Raw genomic sequence first — 20,091 nt, 5'->3', positions numbered from 1 at the left:
AAGACATAGAGAAGAGCTAGTGCCTGTGTAGGCATGAAGAATGTGTTCCTACAGCTCAGGGCACTGGAAAAGGCTCCCTACCTTACTGCTCTTTGCATGCATCTGTACATGTGCATGAAATACAGCCACTTAAACACTACTCAAAGAACACATTCAAAGCAGAATCCTGGAGACCTAAGAAGCTTCTACTCATTGGTTACTTTTCTTCTCACTGTGAAAAAAATACCTGGTTAAAGTAACTGTAGGAAGAAGAGATTTGTTTTTCTTTGCACTCATGGCTTGAGAGAGTCCAGTCCATCATGGTAGAGAAAGCATTCTGGAGTTTCTGGAGATGGGGAGCAAGCAACCAGGACTCCTCACATCTCAGAGGACCAAGAAACCCAGGCAGCTTGTAACCTCCAATGCCTACCCTTATTGTAGCCCTCTGTCTGCCAACTGAGCCTCATTTCCAGAAGGTTTTAGAATCTCCCAAAACTGTACCACAAGCTGGGAACCAAGTGTTCGAAGACATGTGTTGACTAGGGACATTTCACACTCAAATCACAGTGTTCTGCCACTGAGAAAACTTGGAAGGTTCTTACAGGTTAGTAATTTTCATTTATTTTTTAAATTCTCTTCCTAGGTAAACCTTACAAATGCACAGACTTGTTTGCTTGTTTTTTTCAGTTCCATATGCACAGGGCACAATGCTACCACTCTGTAGAAAGTCCATCCCCCCATCTCTTCCATCTTCTTCCACCCCACCAACCCCTATTTCTCCTACCAAGTCTACATCTGCTATCATGTCATTTTTGTTTGGTTTGGTTTTGTTTGGTTTGGTTTGATTTGGGGATCCACTGGGTTTAGCCAAGGCATCCCTTAAATGCATGGGCATGGAGCTATCCACTGGAGCATGAGTAACTCAGTAGCAGCTACATCACTGAAGACAATAACTTCCTCCCTACCAGCACCCTGTCTATTGCTATTAGCTTCCCTGGGTGGGGCAGAGCTCCATGAGCCCCTCCCCACCTATGTCTTAATATTTATAGGCTCAGTGACTCAGTCTTCTGTAGATCCTATACAGGCAACCACAGTTGTGGTGAATTCATGAGTACCTCCACTATGTCATGGCCATAAGACAGCATTTCATAGCCCTTCTCCCTGCCATCTAGCTCTTATATTCTTTCTGCCACCTCTTCCACAATGTTCCCTAAGCCTTGTGGGGATTGATAGAGGCATCCAGTTTAAGTGCAGGCATTCAAGGATCAATGTTCTCAGCTCCTTGGCCAGCCATGATTTACTGCATTAACCACCATTCCCTGCAAATACAAACTTCTTTCAGAAAGGCTGAAGACAGCATTAGTCTATGGATATAAACATAAATATATAGGAAACAGTTTGACAACATCTACATTTAGCAGAACAAAAGTGGTAGGTTCACCCATAGTGCCTATGATCTCCTCAGTCCTGGGCCTTTGACCAGGCCCACAGTACCAGGCATAAGCTCCCTTCTGTGGCGTGAACCTCATATTCAATCAGAAATCAATTGTTTACCCCCATAACAGTTGTGCCACTAGTGCGCCAGTAGACACATCTTGCTTGGTAAGATATTGTAGCACAAAAGATCTAAAGCTGGAAAGAACAAAGGTGAATTTTCTCCTCTAGCCACCTACATAGCAACTTCTGGTACTCTGAAAGCTAACCAGTAGAGAGGAAGCTTCCAGACACAGTTCCAGTAATCTGTGTCTACTACACCTTATTGATATCTCTTTTCAAACTGAAAAATAAAGGGTTTATATCAGTATGTCTACATAAGCAAACATCAGTCACCATTTTGAAGCCATACTTTGAAGGCCTTCTAGGTTCTTAGCATGCACAAAGAAGTGGGATTCTGAGAATGGGTCAGCAGGAAGAAGGAGACTGAGAAAGTCATGTCACTTTCTATGGTGGTGGGAACCCTTTGAAAGGCTTGGTAACAGCGCCATTGTGTCCACTTGACTATCATATGGCCAGCTTTCTGTGCCAGTCAGTGAGAGTACTATGATCTTTCCTGCTGAGCTCTGGCTATTAAATACTTGCTGCTCTGCATTTTACAGCCTCAGTCCCATGACAGGAGAGCTATTCCCAGCTTGGTGCCAGGCGTCCAGCAAACTGGGGATTAATAAAACCGGCCCTGATGCAGCCAAGAGCTCTCCAGCTGTTGCTTGCAATTAGACTTGTCATCATTCTCTCAAGAAGCCCCTGTTGATGTTTAAAGCCTAACTGGCAGGCAACACCTGTTTCCCAATGGGAAGGGGGTTTGGTCTGTTGTAGCAGCTTGGGGAGAGGCTGAGGGAATACAAGAGAGAACCTTCACCTACAATCTGTTGGCCATCATGTGGAGTTTCACTTTTTTGCTCTAGGCATATGTAGTTTTTGTTGTTGTTGTTGTTGTTGTTGTTTCTTTCCTCCTTTTCCTCAGCGCAGAGTCGGGCTGGTCTTTGGAAAGAAATTAAGTATCCATCCCTAAATTTTTACTTGAGCAAGAACTTTGCACCCATCCCTCCCTAAAACCACCTCCTTACCTTGCAGCAACCCTCTCTGGCTATCAGTACTTTTTCCTGGCTACATTTGTATACCAGGAACCTGGTTGTCATTTGTTCTGGTAGTTAGGTTTTCATTAATTGCCTACAAGCTTAAATGTGCGCAGACTATTTCCATCTGTGAGCATTACTAAGTATATTTTTAGTTCCTGTCTTCACTGAGCTTGCATTGTCACCAGACTGGAGCATCAGAACTACAGTTAATAATGCACATTAAATGATCTTGCATAAGTAATAAGTCTAAAAAATACCTATATATAAGAAAAATGGTAAAGTTTCCTAGACAATTTCTTTAAAACTTTGGATATTTTGTTTCTTCTTTAATACTTAGAAGCTTTCGACAGGCATGACTCACTATGCACTCTTACATTGTCATCTACAAAGTTCACACATGAGAACCAGGAAACTGAGTTATGAGAAAAAAACATTTCAAAAGACCTTCATAATGTTTTTAAGTAAGTTTACTGTTTTGTGTTGGACCAAATTGATAACCATTCTTGGCAAGTTAGTTGTCTCTAGGAACTTCAGGAATGTCTTATAGAATTCAGCCTGATTTTTCTCTTTATATCACTAAATATTTTCAAATTTATTACTATTATTTATTATACATTAATAATTAAAGCAGGTATGTAGTATAGTAAGATTAACCAGATATGAATGTGAAAGAGGTTATGCACATACAAGAAGCAATGGAGTCCCAGTGCCCATTTTTAGTCAACAAGCATTTATTGAGCACCTAAGAAGTTCTATTCTAGTACTTTGGATCATTTAAGGTTTCAACTTGGTAAGTAAGAACTGTCCTCTTAAGAGAACTTTGCCAATTGCCAGTTAAGCTCTCCAGTCAATCTTGTCATGTCCTTGTGGAATTTAATGAAATTAGGTAATCAAGCAAGACCTAGAGTCCATCTGAATAACAGTCATGTCCTTCAAACACACTATGATAAATACTAACAATGTCCTCTGCCATTTCACTTACTCTCTGTCTTGTTTCTTGTCTATTTTCATAAGACTCTATGCTATATTTGATGACAGTGGCCACTATTAGAAAGAATGTAAAGGACTTGATGGCTGCTGTCTTGAGATCCAGATTTTGGTAGGTGATATGTGCATAGAACAGCCACCTCCAACTGCCAGTTTTGAAGGCCTGGTGGAGCCCACTGCACCCATGACAGCTCTTCAGGGAATTCCACTGACATTAGTGGTATGAAAGTTTCTCAAGAAACCGTGGGTAAAATTTATACATACATAATTTTAAGAAAAATGGTTAAAAGATAAAAATTACATGGAACCTCAGTAAAGTGCAGATCCTAGAGCCTGACACTCAGTGGTTCTTGTTCTACAGACATGGTGAGGCTAGCAATGCACCTTGAAAGCATGCCAGATGATTTTTGATGCCCACATGGTTTGCAGACTGTACTTAGAGGCCAATGAGACACATGCACACTCTCTAAACCTGAGGTCCTTTGGATAAGGGAGAGTGTAAACAAAAGGCTGAAATTATAGAACCATATCTGACCCCCTTAATCATTAACTTAGAACCAAGTGGCTTTCCCTCCCATGGATACTAAGGTGCTACTAAAGCCTATGAGTTCCTCCTTATGGCCCTGTATTCAGTCATCCCTCAGTATTCCCAAGAGATTGGTTCCAGGACATCTTTTCTCTGGATGCCAAAATTCTGAGATGTTGTCTCTCCCATAAATAGAATAGTGTTTGCATATGGCTTGTGCTCATCCTTCTGTGTGCTTCAAAACACTTCTAGGTTACTTTTAATACTGAATGCAGCTTAAATGCTATGGCAGTAGTTATTTTACTGGATTATTTAGCAAATACTGACAAGAAGGGGGTTTATCCATATTGCATATAAACATAATTTATTTTGAATAGTGTTTTCTATAGGCAGGTGGTTGATTCTGCAGACTCGGAATTTATGAATAATGGGGGTGGAGAGATGGCTCAGGCATTAAGAGGGCTTGTTGCTTTTGATGAGGACACCAGGTTCAGTTCCCAGCACCCACATGGTGCCTCACAATGGTCTGTAACTCCAGATCCTGGGGATCTAATACCCTCTTCTGGCCTCTGTAGGCACTGCATGAATGTGGTGTATGAACACTGTGCAGGCAAATTACTCATGCACCTAAATTTAAAAAATATTTTATTTAATATTTTTATGTGTATGTGTGTATTGCCTGCATGTAGGTAAGTACACCTGTGTCATGCAATGTCCTAGGAGGACAGAAGAGGCTGTCGGATCCCCTGGAACTGGAGTTACAGACAGTTGTTAGCTGCCATGTGAGTGCTGGGATTCAAAACTGGGTCTTCTGCAAGAACAGCCCGTATTCTTAACCACTGAGCCATCTCTCCAGCCTACACATTAAACTTCTAAAAAGAATCTATGGGTAAGGAGAGTCAAGTAAGTCTATTTTAATAATGACTGGTCATATGCCCAGCCCTACCTTTTTGTATTGGCTACATTTTAAAAAGTTTACCAAGATCTTCTACTGTTGACATTGCCTTTGACTTCCAGGCTTCCTTAAAAAAATAAAGTCTTAAACTTTGTGGTTCAGAGCTCTATCATTACCATATTAGGAGATAGATATGCAAAAGCCTCTTTTGGATGTTTGGAACAAAATGTGAGACTTTGCAGCCTCCATGTGTTTATGGGGGAAAGCAACAGTGAGTGGCTTCAAAGAGCTCAGAGGAGAATCAGTGATTCATTCAGGAAGAAATAGCTTGCACCTGTGAGTGCAGTAGGCGCCACTTGGCATTATGGGGGTGCTGAATCAGCTGTAAAGCAGGCTCTGTCCCCAAACGAACCGCCAGCTTGTGGCTCCTGGATGGCACTGGGCCTCTCTCACGGTTTGGTTTTGCTTTTGGAGTGAAAGCAAACCTGTGACTCTCGTGGGAGCTGAAGGGAGGGAGATGTATGCTTAGCAGCGTTCAAGCTCGGCGTAAGGGCAGCCCCTACCTGGCAAGCGGTGTAATAAGCACATGTTCGTACTGTATACCCCATGGCCAGGCCAATTTATCTGCAGTAATCCCAATCTATGTCCCAGAATCACACTATTTGGCTATGGATCAAGCCTCTTGTATTTTTGGTTTGGGGAATAATGAAATGTGATCTCAAAACAAGAAAGGATCATGAGCAGACAGCGGCTCCCGTGGCCCCTAGGGGCACAACACTACATCTAACATCGCATCAGGAAGATAGATTTAACAGTGGGTGAAAAAGACGCACGCTGCCTTCCAGCTGTGGAATTCTACCGTGACAGTTTATAATCGCTGATAGGAAAAAGTTGATGTTATAGATAAGGAACCACAGAAAGCAAAGCTTCCTTGGCTGTCTGTCTGTCACTGGCAGCCATCTTTGTCTATTATGCATGTCATTCAAAAGGCCATTTATCAGAAAAATTCGTATTGGGTATGGTAATATGAAAGGAAACAGTGCTTTGTGCTTAAAGAGTGTGGTAAGAGGGAAGAGGTTGTGAGAGCTAGCCAAGGTTTTGCTGCTCCTCCTCCCAGGGTTTACTGTAGCAAAGGCCGGAAAGAGGGCAGCCTGCAGAAAGGCTCCAGGTAGATCAGCAATGAACCCTTGTAGTCTCTATGGTCAGAAAGTGACTGGGACCAGCAGGAAATGGCAGTACACACCAGTAATCCCACCACTGCAGAGGTAAACAGAGGAGGACTGAGTGTCCACAGCCAACAAAGGCTACGTGGTGGCACCACACCAAAAATCAACTAAACAAACGAAAAACAAAATTTAAAAAAAAAAAAAAAAACATGAAATAAGAAAGTGTAAGTGTCTGGATTCTCTACTGGGGGGAGACACTATTTGCGATATAGGAAGCCTGCTTCTCCAGCTGGGAAATCACACATATGTACATGCCGTGTTCTGTTTTAACATTAAAGATCTTTTCCACGTCCTTCCCTTTGGCTATAAATAAAACTCTGACTTTCAATTGCAAGGAACCTTTTTTTTTTTTCAAAATATAAACCAGCACATGCTATGTTCATGCCAAGGACCCACAGGTGGATTAGATGAGTAACGTAGAAGCTAAAGTAACAGAGCAGCAGGGATTTGGGGGAGGCAGAATGAGGATTCTGGACTCTATCAATAAGAAAGTTCCAGTATAGGTGTTTCGTTTTCTTAATGTCATACAATTTAAAAATGTCAACACATACACTGTCAGCTATGGGTTTCCTCTTTTGGAGTTTTTGACCAGAGATGGGGTCTCACAGACCACCAAATGATACTGGCTATTGTCATTACTCTTGGTTACCCTCCAGAACTTGATGATAAGATCTTATGCTAAAGATACTACATACATGAATTGTAGAACATAGAGAAACAAAGCTGGTACTGACCTCAAAGCCTCATCTCTCCTGGCTGGCATTCATCATGCCAGAAGGTGCTGTGCGTGCTACTGGAAAAGAAAAGTAATCATTAGCCTTACCCAGCTTTGAACCCTGAGAGCCACAATAATGTCTGTCCTGTTAAGGCATGTCCATTGGTATAATGGTCACACAAATGTTATAAAAATAACCAACCACTTTTTGATTGAACTTAAGGCCAGGTAGAGCCCATACCTAGTACTGTTATCACAGCCAAAACCTCTAGCCAGCTGGGTCACAGGCCATAGCAGAAAACCTACTACCATTATTCTGTTAAATGAACATTGTATTAAACTGACTCCTAGTGATTTGTTGGTATACCCATACATTTGTGCATCTCTTGACACTCATCAGAGAAGCTTCTCTATAGAGCACATAACAAACAGACTCACAACTAGTCAACCTGTAAAGATTAAGAGGCTATGGAGTGTTCAACCCTAAGTAGAACATCTCCATCACAACCCTCCCTCAAAAGTTAAGGGAGCATTCCAGAAAAGGAGGAAGTATTGTAAGAGCCAGAGGTGGTAGATGAATGTAACAAAATAGTGTTTTCCAGACACAGAGGGATAGTTGCACATATGAACCCAAAGTGGTTGTGACAACATGCATCAACCTGTACAAGCCCAAGCTACACAAAACCTCAGCATGGGGCGGAGGGTGAACATGAAGCCCCAGCAATAGCTGAGGAACTATTGGCAATTGATAGCTACTGTGAGAGGGGAATCAGTTTTCTCTAATGGTGTGACTCTGGATAAGTTGGCCTCATCCCAGGTGATGGGCCTACACCCAAGAGTGTTTGAGGAACACAAATTGGACTCAATAGACCTTAAAAGTATAGAGAAAGCATAGGAAGTGGGGGTAAGGAGGTGGGGGTGAATCTGAGAGGAGATGGGGAGGGGCTTAAATATTATCAAAATACATTGTATGAAACTCTCAAAGAATCATTAAAAATATTTCTAAAAATACTAGAAAGCCTCCAAAAGAGCATGAATATATATGTGTATATTATATATATGATTTGAATTCTACCTTTTCAGAAAACTGTTTTTCTTATTATTTAATACACTAACGAAATTTATTTTTTACTAAATAACCAGTAGTGCAGATATAGTTTCAGTCTATTTAATTTGCTCAAGAACAAGTTCAGATGGATAGAAAGAGAAACAGTCTAACACTGCCACCTGCTGATGCTCTTCTGAACCCACTTAGAGTACGGATTTCAGTGGCACTCTGTCACAGGGACAAGCAATCTAAGGCAGTGACTCTCAAATTTCAACCAGTACCAGAATCATGAGGAAGAGCATGAAAGCTCAAAATACTAGGCACCATCTCCAGGAGTTCTGATTACCCAGCTCTGGGGGTAAGGCTCCAAAATTTACATTTCTGACAAGCTCATGGGGGATTTGCCTGTTGCTGGTCTAGCCGTTGTCTGTTTAGAAATGTGCAGCATGAGCTGACGGCTGGTATTATATATCTGTTCTGACAGAACAGCTCAGTTTCTGGGACTCCATGAGGACTTAAACTGTATTGCTTATTTTAAGCAATATTGTACTCTGCAGAGGAAAGAGTTGGGTGTGAAAGCCAAATACAAAGAGAATTGATCAGAGAGTCCTTCAATCAAACCTGTGGGCTGCTGTGCTTTGACAGAGGAGCATGGGATGGATCGGATGACAGAACATTGTTTATGTAAAGAAATAACTTGGCCTGGAATGTGAAGGGCCAGCCTATTTGTGAGAGAACTGCTTTCAAATTCAATGGATGGTGCTAGCCTTTGAAGGTCTGGGCAGGGTCCCAATTTCCTTGCTTTTCTTTCATATGCTACGTGTTCATTCATCTTCGAGATTCATTTACTTTGAGAAGCAGATGGCCAGAAGTGTGAACGTTTGGTGGTATTAAGTCCCATCATTTTCATCATCACCAATGTTTTCAGGAAAGCTGGAGTCATCATTGATTAAACAGCTCACAGTGTAAAAGCTGTGCTTTTGAACTTTGGAGATGGGGCGTGCTTGTGGCAAAAGTCCTTCAGTGTTAAGTTTACTATATTAACCCTTGTTAATGTACAGTTTAGTAGGGTTAGGTATATTCGCGTTATTGTGCATCATATCTCTAGAATTTTTGCATTTTACAAAATTGAAATTCTATATAGACTGAATACAAATCCTCTCTTCTCCATATCCCTTTTCCTTGGCAACAGCCTTTCTGATGGATGTTTCTATGAATGAAATTGTACAATATTTATCTTTCTATTCACATAGTGCAAAGTCCTTGAGGTTCATCTATGTTGTAGCATTGACATGATTTCCTTCTTTGTTGATCTGTATAATATTCTATCATATGTATATAATACATTTTCTTTTGTGTATGTATGTATGTGCGTATACATGTTTATGTGTGTGTTTCTATGTGCATGCCTATGGAGGACACAAGAAGACTCTGGTCATCTTCCTCAATTGCTCTCCACATTATTTTTTGAGACAAGGACTCTCACTGAGCTTGGAGCTCACTGATTCAACTAAATTAGTAAGTCCTGGGACTGTAGGCATATGCCACTGTGTCTGACTTTGTTCTTTTTAACCTGGGTCCTAGGAATCAGAACTCAGGTCCTCATGCCTGGACAGAAAGCACTCTACCAACTCAACCATCTCTTTAGCCCCCAATATCACATTTTCTCTACCCATTCATCATTTAATGGACACTGGGGTTACTTCTACCAAATGGCTATTGTTGATAATGTCATATTCAACAAGAGTATGCAAATATTTCCCAATATCCGACCTCACATTTGTGGTCTATGTGTTCTGAATCCTCATGGTAATACTCTTTCTCATACTTAACAGCTATGCTATTTTATAGTCTTGTGATGATACAGCACAAACATTCTGGTTTCTCTGTATGCCTGACAACATTTTATATTTCAATTTTTCATGTGGCTACCTTAGTGAGTGTGCGGCAATAACTTACAATGGTTTTGACTTGTATTTTTCTCATAATTAGGATGTTAAGCACCATTCCACTCACACATGCCCACACTCATATCTTCTTTGGAGAAAGAGCTTTTCAAATTCTTTCCTCACATTTAAGTGGGCTGTATTTATTGTTGTTATTGAATTCTATTACAGAAGATTCTCATATATTCTAAATAATAATCTCTTATCAGAAATACAATTTGCAAATGTTTTCTCCAACTCTGAAGATGGTCTTTCACACATAATCGTTTCTTTTCATGAGAAGTTTTAAGTTAAAGTAATCTCATTTGCCTGGTTTTGCTTTTGCACACACATACGCACATGCACCCCACACATATGTGTGTATATATATATATAAATAACAGAAAACGACAGATAATTTATTTGATTATTTAATAAATAATAATTGTACTTGTGCACAATTGGAAAGGTGTCTGAGATGTATACATTTTAGAGCAGTTATTATTTTTGAAATAATGATGAAAATAAAAAGTCTTCTTAAACTACATGAAAAAGCCCAAAAATTCAGTAAAAATATATATTGAAAAGAAAAGCAAAACAAATGATTGGAATGCCAAAAAAACAAAGCAAAAACAAAGAAAAACATGAAATGAGATCTATTATTTTCTATCTTACTCATGAACGTAACCAAACTATCACAAGTCAGCATTCCTAATGCTGAACGTAGATTTTCCCTGAAATCCATCATACTTAAGGCTTATTGACACAACTTTAAAAGGATGGTTTAAACTTTATAGGGTTCCCTGGGGCCCTCTTTTCAATTCCATGTTTTTTGCTGAATAATAAAATAGAATTTTTGTTTTTGTTTCTTATTTTTCACTTGTACAAGATCCTGATAGTCTATATCAAACAGAAATTAAAGTTATCTAACTAGCCTTTTGTAAAAGGGTGCATGTGGTCTCAGTTTATTCGGAGTACACTTATTCAGATCGATACTAGCTTTGTTAACTCCTTTTCTCAGTAAATTACCTGATCTGAAACAATGCTTCCCTAAATGCTAAGAATACAAAATGAGTATACCACTGGTTCTGCTTTTATGGGTATGTAATACAGAGAGGAACACAGACATGAGCGCAGAACAAAGCTCTTAAGGAAGTGCTAGACACACAAACAGAAGTGGTTTCAGAGAACATGGTGGAGATGTGCTTATAAGCCCACCTCGTCTCAAACTTATTACAATCATGTCGTGGTTCAGGAACGATGCAGTGACTGCTTATGGACCTACAGGGTACAAAGAAGTGGCCGTAAGTGGAAGAAGCAGCCTAGTTGTCATAAGGCAGTGCATCCTGCATCCCATAGCTCTGGGGATCTTTGCACTTTAAGCCAACTGAAATTGAGGGTCTGCTTTTTGTTTGCAGCATGTCACTTGCCATACTGTAATGTAGCCACCCACAGTCAAAACAACAAACAATCTAGTTTGAAATGGGACCAGGAGTCCTGGCTCTATGTTTCTTCTAGGGTTGCATTACTTATGGCATTTCTTTTTCAAGTCTTAGTTTGTTTCAAAATTGGAGCCCCTTATGTTTCTCTCTTTGTGGATTTTATCAACAGAATGTTAGACTCTTTTTCATTGCAATAATAAAAGCTTATAGGATTGTCCATTCTGACCATGGTATAAACCCCAGCATACAGCTTTGGCAGCGCTCAGGAAATGCAAACTGTGTCAGGCCATGCCAGTTCTGTGGTGGCTGATTTGTGCACACGGAGCTTATCTGAGATACTATGACTCTTTTGTTCCAAGTAGGTCTATCCCTGTCATTGGTATCTTCCCATTCCTATTTTAACTATTCAGTGGCCTTATGGTGCTTCCCGGGTCCCTGGTTCACACACTAAATCAGTAGTATCCCAGTCAACAGCTTATTATATGAACCTCCTTATAAACAAATACTGTTTCCACGAAGGGAGTCGATCTCTGCCAGGAAAAGCTGGCCAATCTATAAGTCTCTGAGCAAATGGAACACAAAACTTTGAAGGAATAGATTGACTCCTCTGCCATGAAGGGCTCAAAGCTGCTCTTTGTACAGCAGCATGCAGTGCCCACACTGTGGAAGCACTCTATTGCCATATGAAGTGACTTCTGATGCACGTCTGGCCCATAGTTTCTAGAGATGATGCTATGTGGAAATAAGTAATTCTCAAATTCATCCAGGATGGACTTTGAAAATGTTCAGAAACTGGGAGAAAAAAATGAGTGTGGCTAGAATCCCCTCAAAGCTGAAGGGAGAATATGCTATTTTTATTTTATCTGTAGCTTTGCTGTCTGTGAAAAACAGAATTCAGGAAAACTGAGAAGATTCCAGAACAGATGAGAAAAAATTATCACCCCCTCCTTCCTGTTAATCATGGAATACAGCACCTGACACGTAACAGAAGCCCAACAAATCTTTCTTCACCAACAGGTACAGCTCTCTAAGAACACAAGAATTATCAAGATCTTGGAATGAAGAAAATAAAGAAAAATGGCTCAAAGCTGAAGAAAAACAATATCCAAAGACTGACAGTAAGAAGGCTTCTTACACAGTTCACAAGTACACTTTACCATTACTTCCCTAGAAATAACCCAATTACTAGTTAACTTTGGTCAGTTAAAGGAAGAACTTCCATAATTCCATTACTTTCTTCTGCCCTTTAAATGGTCAGGGTTTTGGTTTTCCCACAGGCAATACTTCAAAAGGACACAAGAGGGCAAGGACGGTCTGTCTTAAGGGTTCAGAATGCCTGTAAAATCCCCCAGTCACTCTGGAGCAATTCCTTAAAACAATGTTAGAAAAAGCAAGCCTTTTAGAGAAGATGTGATGTTTTTATTACAGTTCTACTGAGTATTTGACTTCACTGAGAATTTTTGCATTAGTACTAAATGTTATTCCAAATCTAAACCAAGAAGCAGTTATACACCATGGCATCCTGAAGAGAAAATTAAAGCTTTAGATATGGAAGTTCACTCTGTACTGCAGAGAACAGAGCTCTCTTCTAGCATTACCTGCTTGATAAACATGTTTCAAAGATCTAGGGCACGCAATAGTTCTCAAGAAGGCATTGCAGGAAACTCTTTTTTTTTTTTTTTTTAAATGTGTATGTGTGTATTGCCTGCATGTAGGTAAGTGTACCCGACGAGGTCAGAAGAGGCTGTCGGATCCCCTGGGACTAGAGTTACAGACAGTTGTTAGCTGCCATGTGGGTGCTGGGATTCAAACCCGGTCTTCTGCAAGAACAACCAGTATTCTTAACTGCTGAGCCATCTCTCCAGCCCCAGAAAACTCTTATGTGTCGTTATAAAAACAAGTAGACCTGTGTGTGCATGCTTGCGTGTGTGTGCGTGTGTCTATTATGTGTGTGTTTATTATGTGTGTGTGTGCATTTGTACAAATTAGGGTCTTCTCAAAAATCTGTGAGAATTTTCTCAAATTAGATCATAATTCCTCATTTGTCTCCTGGTGCGCAGATATTTCACTGAGCTGTAAGGATGAAAGCTTTGGAGACCAAAAGCTCCCAAGGATTGCAGGGTGGGTCCTGCTTGGTCCTGGGACATGTGTTACCTCAGGAAAAGTGTTTTCTAAACCAGCTTCCATCGAGGGGTAAGTTTAGCTAACCTAGGAGCAAAGCCTGTCCTCTTTAGCACAATGCTGTTCAATAGGGGTCACAAAAGTAGAAATCAAAAGTAGCAGAAATTAAGGATTTAAAAAGCAGCTGTCTAGGGCCATGGCCCTGGATTTGATTCCTTGTACTGAGGGGGGAAAAGCAGACACCTAATTTTTTAATAAAAGTCTAACTTTGATATCTCATCCATAACAAAGAAATCTGAATATTTGGTAGCTATTAAAATACTACTGATTTTAATCTTTTTTGATTCCAGTCCTTTTTAAACCTCATAGATGCCCTTATCTATCTGAAAGATAAGCTAAGATCACTATTTTCTGCCCCAAACTCAGAGCTTTTCTATGAAGCTGCATGCAATATTCAGAAATTATCTATGTCTTGTGAAATACAATTGATTCAAAATGGACACATGGTTAGAGGGTTTTTATTCTGTAGATAAAGACTTCCAAGGTCTCAAAACATTTGAGATTAATTATAAAACATTTAAAAATTGTATACAATAATTTATTGAATGTAAACACTTATTACTAGTTGCCACTTACATTAACAAAAATCATTGGAGATCCAAATAAATCAAATCTATTAAAATACTTTAGGATGAGAATAGTATATTCACAATTCCTATATATGACAAGCAGTCAGAAGGTCTCAAATCAATATATAAAGCCCTCTAAGCTTAATTAACAAAACTTCTACCTGAAAAATTAACTATTTTTGAAATGATATTGCTATATTATAATTAATCAGAAGACTGGAGTCTTGCTTCTTAGTTCTATTCAAGTGCATATTTCTTGGTTATCATTCAACCTCCCTGTATTTCATTTCCTCATCTGAACTAACCATTTAAAAAAGCACAAACATTATTAGGTAATAAATATGGCAATGGATTTATCTTTATTATCAAAACAGTGAAAATACTAAACTGTAAGAAAAAATAAAATATTCTGAAATCAATAAACTCTCCAGTTTTAATAAAGACATTATGAAGCTAGCATGATTATACATTGTTAATCTTACTGAATATTTAAAATTATTTTGAAAAGTGATTTTACAAGATAGTACAAAAGAAAATACTCTATTCATTTAAAGAGTCAAAAATATTACTGAACATCTCCAATGGGATGATTTGGGGACTGGAAGCAATCCACCTGGTCCTTGCATTGTTTAGGCTCAGACGTTATTTTAAATTGAAAGTAAACCGCTATATATATGCACTTTTAATTTCCTGACACTTTCTGAACATAACCTAAATACTTAACAATTGAGAGGCAACAACTAAATTTTAGCTTGACAATAATATCCTCCAAAACTATACAAAAAATCCATAAAAACAAAAACAACTGTAAAAAGAAATCTAAAACAAAAAAGACAAGCATACCATAAACCTCTCATCAAAGAAGCTTCTTATCGCAATATATGGAGGCTACTGCAGAATTCCATAACTGAATTCAGGCACAGAGAATATATGACAGAGATATCCAGTCCTAGGTGACACATCTACAGTTGATCCTCTACACCTAAAGCTCATGGAACATGGCAGAACAAGGGGTAGAGAGAAAATTAATGCATCCCTCAGCTCTCACCAATGAAGCTTCCTTATACAACAGAGTATGATACACACAGAAGGCCACAACTGGCCAAGTTTAAAGAATAAGAGACCACAGAGTATGTATCCTCGGATAGGACTTGTATATTGAAACTCACCCACCCACAGCTCAGGTACCATTGTGGAAGACGGTGCAGAAAGATTGTAAAAGCCAGCACTGCTTGTTCATGAACACAAGGAAGCAAAGATTTTCAGGCCACTGGAAGTTTGCACATGTGACCATGTGGCAATGGTGACGTTGAGCACAGGACCCATTACAACCCAATTAAACAAAGGCCCAGAGGGGAGGAGAGAAATCGGTGGTCGGAGAGGCCTAGACTGAGAACCACTGGAGACTGATTGTTACTGGGAGAGGGAGAGCTCTAGATGGCCTGACTAGACCCTAGTGGATCAATTTGCATTGAAGGGCATCTGGGTGCAAATGTTTGAAGGGATAGGACTTAACATGAATGGCAGAATACACGAAGTCTGGTGGGGGGGTGGGGGCATGGGTGGGGAAGGGAGTCTAAGTTTGATTAAGAACTATTATATGAAATCACAAAACCGCAATAAAAAATTTTTAAATAGAATAAAATTGATAATGTGTCATGCATTTAAAGAAGGATCTATATGAGGAAAGTCTAGAAAGAGATATCAGAATGAAAGAGTTAAATGAATTTAATATTTTAAATAGTATTCACTATTGTTTGTCATGATGAGTTTATATAATAACTTGACATCCTTAACAAGTGGGAAAATAGTGTAGTTTTCCTAATGGACGATATGAAATTTGCTGTGCCTTCCTCATGCAATTCGAAATGTCTTGTATCATTGACACAAAATATACAAACAGGTGCAGAAACTCCAATTTGTACATAAAGACCTCTTGAGTCTTAAACTGTCTGAAACAATTTTAAAATTAACTGACTGTTACTAGTAATAATCAGATATATAGAGATTAGAAACACATGTGCAAACATCTTAATATCAATTGCATTGAAAATGGAATTTTTCTGTATGAAACTGTGTATTTTAATAATGAAATGGAGATAGGGTTTATACTGAGTACAATATTGTATAACCGTAACAATTCAATTGTAAACCTAAAAATTTACAACCAATTTTGAAAAAGATGCATCTTAGCTCAGAAAATTGTTATTGAATATGTCAATGCTGTTGTAATGAAATGCTTCTTCAAAGCATGTGGTTATTAAATAAATAATAAACTGAAAAAATAAATAAATAAAAAGTTTTTAAATATTTAAAAAAATAGTAGTTTCCCAAACTATGTTTCATAGATATTCTGTAGGACTTTAAAATTTAATTACTTTTGGAAATTATTTGTATTAGATCCCTTTTTTGCTACTTACACTAATCTAAACCTTCTTTATGACTAATATTTTTCTATTACACCCCTAATTGATGATGTTAATAATCTGGGGTCTAAATAAGTTTGGAAATCCTAAGCTAACAGATGTACATCTACACTGAAACCTGTTAAAAGTCTTTGCAAATAAAAGACATTTTCACTGTAGTGGATGATTCCTGGAATCATCTTGTTTCTCTTCATTTATAGGAAGGTTGCTTTAAGATTTTTCATCTGGAAAAATCTTTCTTCCTTCTCTTCTCTCTACGCGTAAGAAAGCTTGATTTCCCTAAGGAATATGAGGGAACAGTTTATTGTGTTTGAAAGGGACTTAGAGAAGGCCAGCCTTACACCATGAGAACAGTGCACTCTGGGAAATCGTGCTCTTGAATGATCCCCGCACACTTTGCAGGGTGACATGGCTTGGACAAACACACAGGAAACGTCGTTTTCCTACAATTCTCCCTCAGGACAGAGCATCTTGAATTAGAAGGAAAATGTGAGCAGGGTGGAACTCAGGGTGGGCCTGGGAAGCCTGACCTACATTCGAGAAAGGAAAAGGGATTTTAGTTCAGGAGATGATGAAAGTTTTGTTTTCTGTCTTGTCTATCTTGTGCATATTTTGCTACTTCTTCCCCCCATGAGATCAACAATAGAAAGTTTTGTTTCATAACAAGTAACAATAAACCTTGGTCCAGGTTACCCAGATAATGGAGAGGAATGTCATTTTAACAACAGCACTCCTGGGGAAGAGCAGCAGACAGGCTGACTAGGAGAATGGAGGAGGCCATGATTCTGGCTGGAGTGGAATAGGGACAGCTTTAGAGGTGACCTAAACTCTCTGAATCTTCCTACTGTCATCTCCTTGTCTGGTTAAGTCAACTGAGTCCACCAAACAATGTGGAATGGAAGCAGTCAACTTTGTCTTATAAATTTCAGTGTTCAGTAGGTATGATTCTTGTAACCCTTCAGGCGTTCCTTTGTATATCATGGACATTCCCTCCCACTCCTTTCCTATGAAGTTTGTTTTTTCTTCCTAGTATTTAACTCCATCTTTTATTATCTTGTTATACACGGGTATACAAATGTAGATTATATATTTTCCAATAAAATGCATAGATCTCAAAACTGGTTATTATTCTCTAGAAGTTAAGCTTCATTCTCTGAATTTGTTCTATTTTCTGAAATAAATTTTTAAATTAACAAACATGTTCTCGGAAATGACTCTTTTTTTCTTTGTGAATTTTTATTGGATTTTTGTGTATTTCATACAGAGTACCTTAATGGTCTCTATACCCATTCCCCATTGGCTCCCTCATATATTCTATAGCCCCACACACTGGACGCATGCATTCTGTCATTTGTGTTAAGGCCTATTGAGTCAAGTTAGCATCCCCAGATGACCTCAGTGAATTTCATCCACTGAAGTCAATCAGCCTATCTAGATGCTGTCCTTTTAAGAAAATCAGCTCTTCCTCACCCAGCAGTAATTAGCTGCCAATAGTTCTTTGATTAAGATTGGGACCTTGCAAACCTTAAAATACAACCCATCTAACATAGGCTGAATTCTGGAAAAGAAGTCTCTTGATCTATAAAATTTTACTCACGGATTCTATAAAACATGGAGGAAGAAATGTACCTTGTACACAGTCCTTTCTAAGAGGGAGATGAAGCCTCATATGTTGAGCAAAACTAATGCAAATAAATCATAGAAATATATGTAAAGCATGAAACAAAAACTAGTTTTCAGTCAGCCATAGGGAAAACTCCTACCTTAGAAATCATTTTTTATAACCCAAATCTTTATCTATAAACAGGAATATCAACACCTCATCAATATTCCTGACATTTTTAAAGGTATCAAAAGAGAAAAAGTATATGCAAACTATTATTATTGTATGTTAATATTTCTTAACTTTAATCAGAGAATATTCACCCATCAAATGTTAAAGAAAGTGTGTTTAAAATGGTGGTGAGATTCTGAGAAATGGAAGAATTCAGAAAAAGAAAGTTGACACATCTACTTGAGAAAATCAAGAGTGAAAGGCAGACCCATACTTTTGGAATAAATTATTCTCAACTTATGTTCAACAACTCAAATACAGTTTTCCTTCTGTATTTTATTATAGTTAAGTATGCATTGATTAGTACATTCTCAAAGGAACTTTCATTGCTCTACATCAGAGTTACTAACGTGATCTATATTTTTAGACTCAAGGTAAGGGCCATACAACAGTGAACAGAATTCACTCACAGGTGTTTGGAACCTGTAGTTTGGTGTAAAGAGAGGGCAATCTGATTAAAGGATTCTACAATAACATAGAATGATTAAGTCTATAGCCTAAAAATTGAATAAATATGCTTTTATACATTTATCCACCTTTTGAAAGAACAGATAAGAGCCCTAGAAATTATACCCTTAGGACTTCCAGCAGAGGGATTAGGAAAGGCCTAGCGAGCAGGATCTCTTCTTCCCATTTGGATGTCAACAGAAGCCAAGCAGACAGCCTAGACTTCCTCCCCACCTGGCAGTAGCTCTATGGTGTCCAGTACTTGCCCTGAGCTGTGATGACAACAAAGGAGACCAAAAGATTTAAAGAACATTCAGAGTCGTCTAATACTCACAATGTCCAAATGTCTATAAAATTTTTGTACCAAGAATGAGGAAGGTCTCAAAATGTATGAAAAAGATAATCAGAGAGATTATAATCATTTAGCAAAGGTTTTTAAATAATCCAATGAGAAATCATTAAAATATTTGAAACAAATTACATAAAAAAGAGTCATCAAAGAAAGAGAAGATATGAGGAAGAATTCGTTGGAAATTTTAGAAATAAAAAATAAAAAGAAAAAACAAAGCTTTAAAGAGTCCATATTCCATTCATGTAACATTCTTAAAATGATAAAACTTTAGAAATAGATGACAGATTAACAGTTGACCAAATTTAATAAATGGATGGGGAGAAGACATTGAATGTTGTTTACAAATCAGCAATCCCTGCAATGATGAAACATTCTGTACTATAACTCTGTCAGTACTAATGTCCTATTTTTTCAGTATGGAACTACTGAAGCAAAGTGGATAAAATGCATAGACATTCTCTTCATATAATTTTTTTACAACTCTGCGTGACACTATACTTATCTGAAAATGAAAATTTTAATTAAAAACAGGGTATTTGAACCAGTATTATTTCCTTTTAAAAGTCAGGAAGAGGCTTTATATAATTTTGTGACAATGGATTTGACAACTTAGAGCTCAAGAACAAATTCCTACCAATACAAAACTCACCATCCTTGACAGAAGACGATATAGAGATTCTGAAGAGTGATCATTTTTAAAAAAATGAACTCATAGCTAAAAGCCTTTCCACAAAGAAAATGCTATGTCCAAGTGGGTTCTTTGGTTAATTCTATGAAGCATTTGAGTAAGAAATCATACCAAGGTTATATAGCACTCTTCAGAAGATAGAGTAGAAAGATACCCCTCCTTAATGAACTTCTAACACCAACATAATGGATACTGAAGCCCAATAAGAAAGTTAGAAGTACAAAATATTATGAAATTGAATACAGTAGTATCCAAAAGGATAATGCATAATGATA

This window comes from Nannospalax galili, unplaced genomic scaffold (assembly GCF_000622305.1).
Source record: "Nannospalax galili isolate Female #2095 unplaced genomic scaffold, S.galili_v1.0 scaffold186, whole genome shotgun sequence".
Taxonomy (NCBI): Eukaryota; Metazoa; Chordata; class Mammalia; order Rodentia; family Spalacidae; genus Nannospalax; species Nannospalax galili.
The sequence above is the reverse complement of the archived record's forward strand: the minus strand, read 5'-3'. Positions refer to the sequence as shown.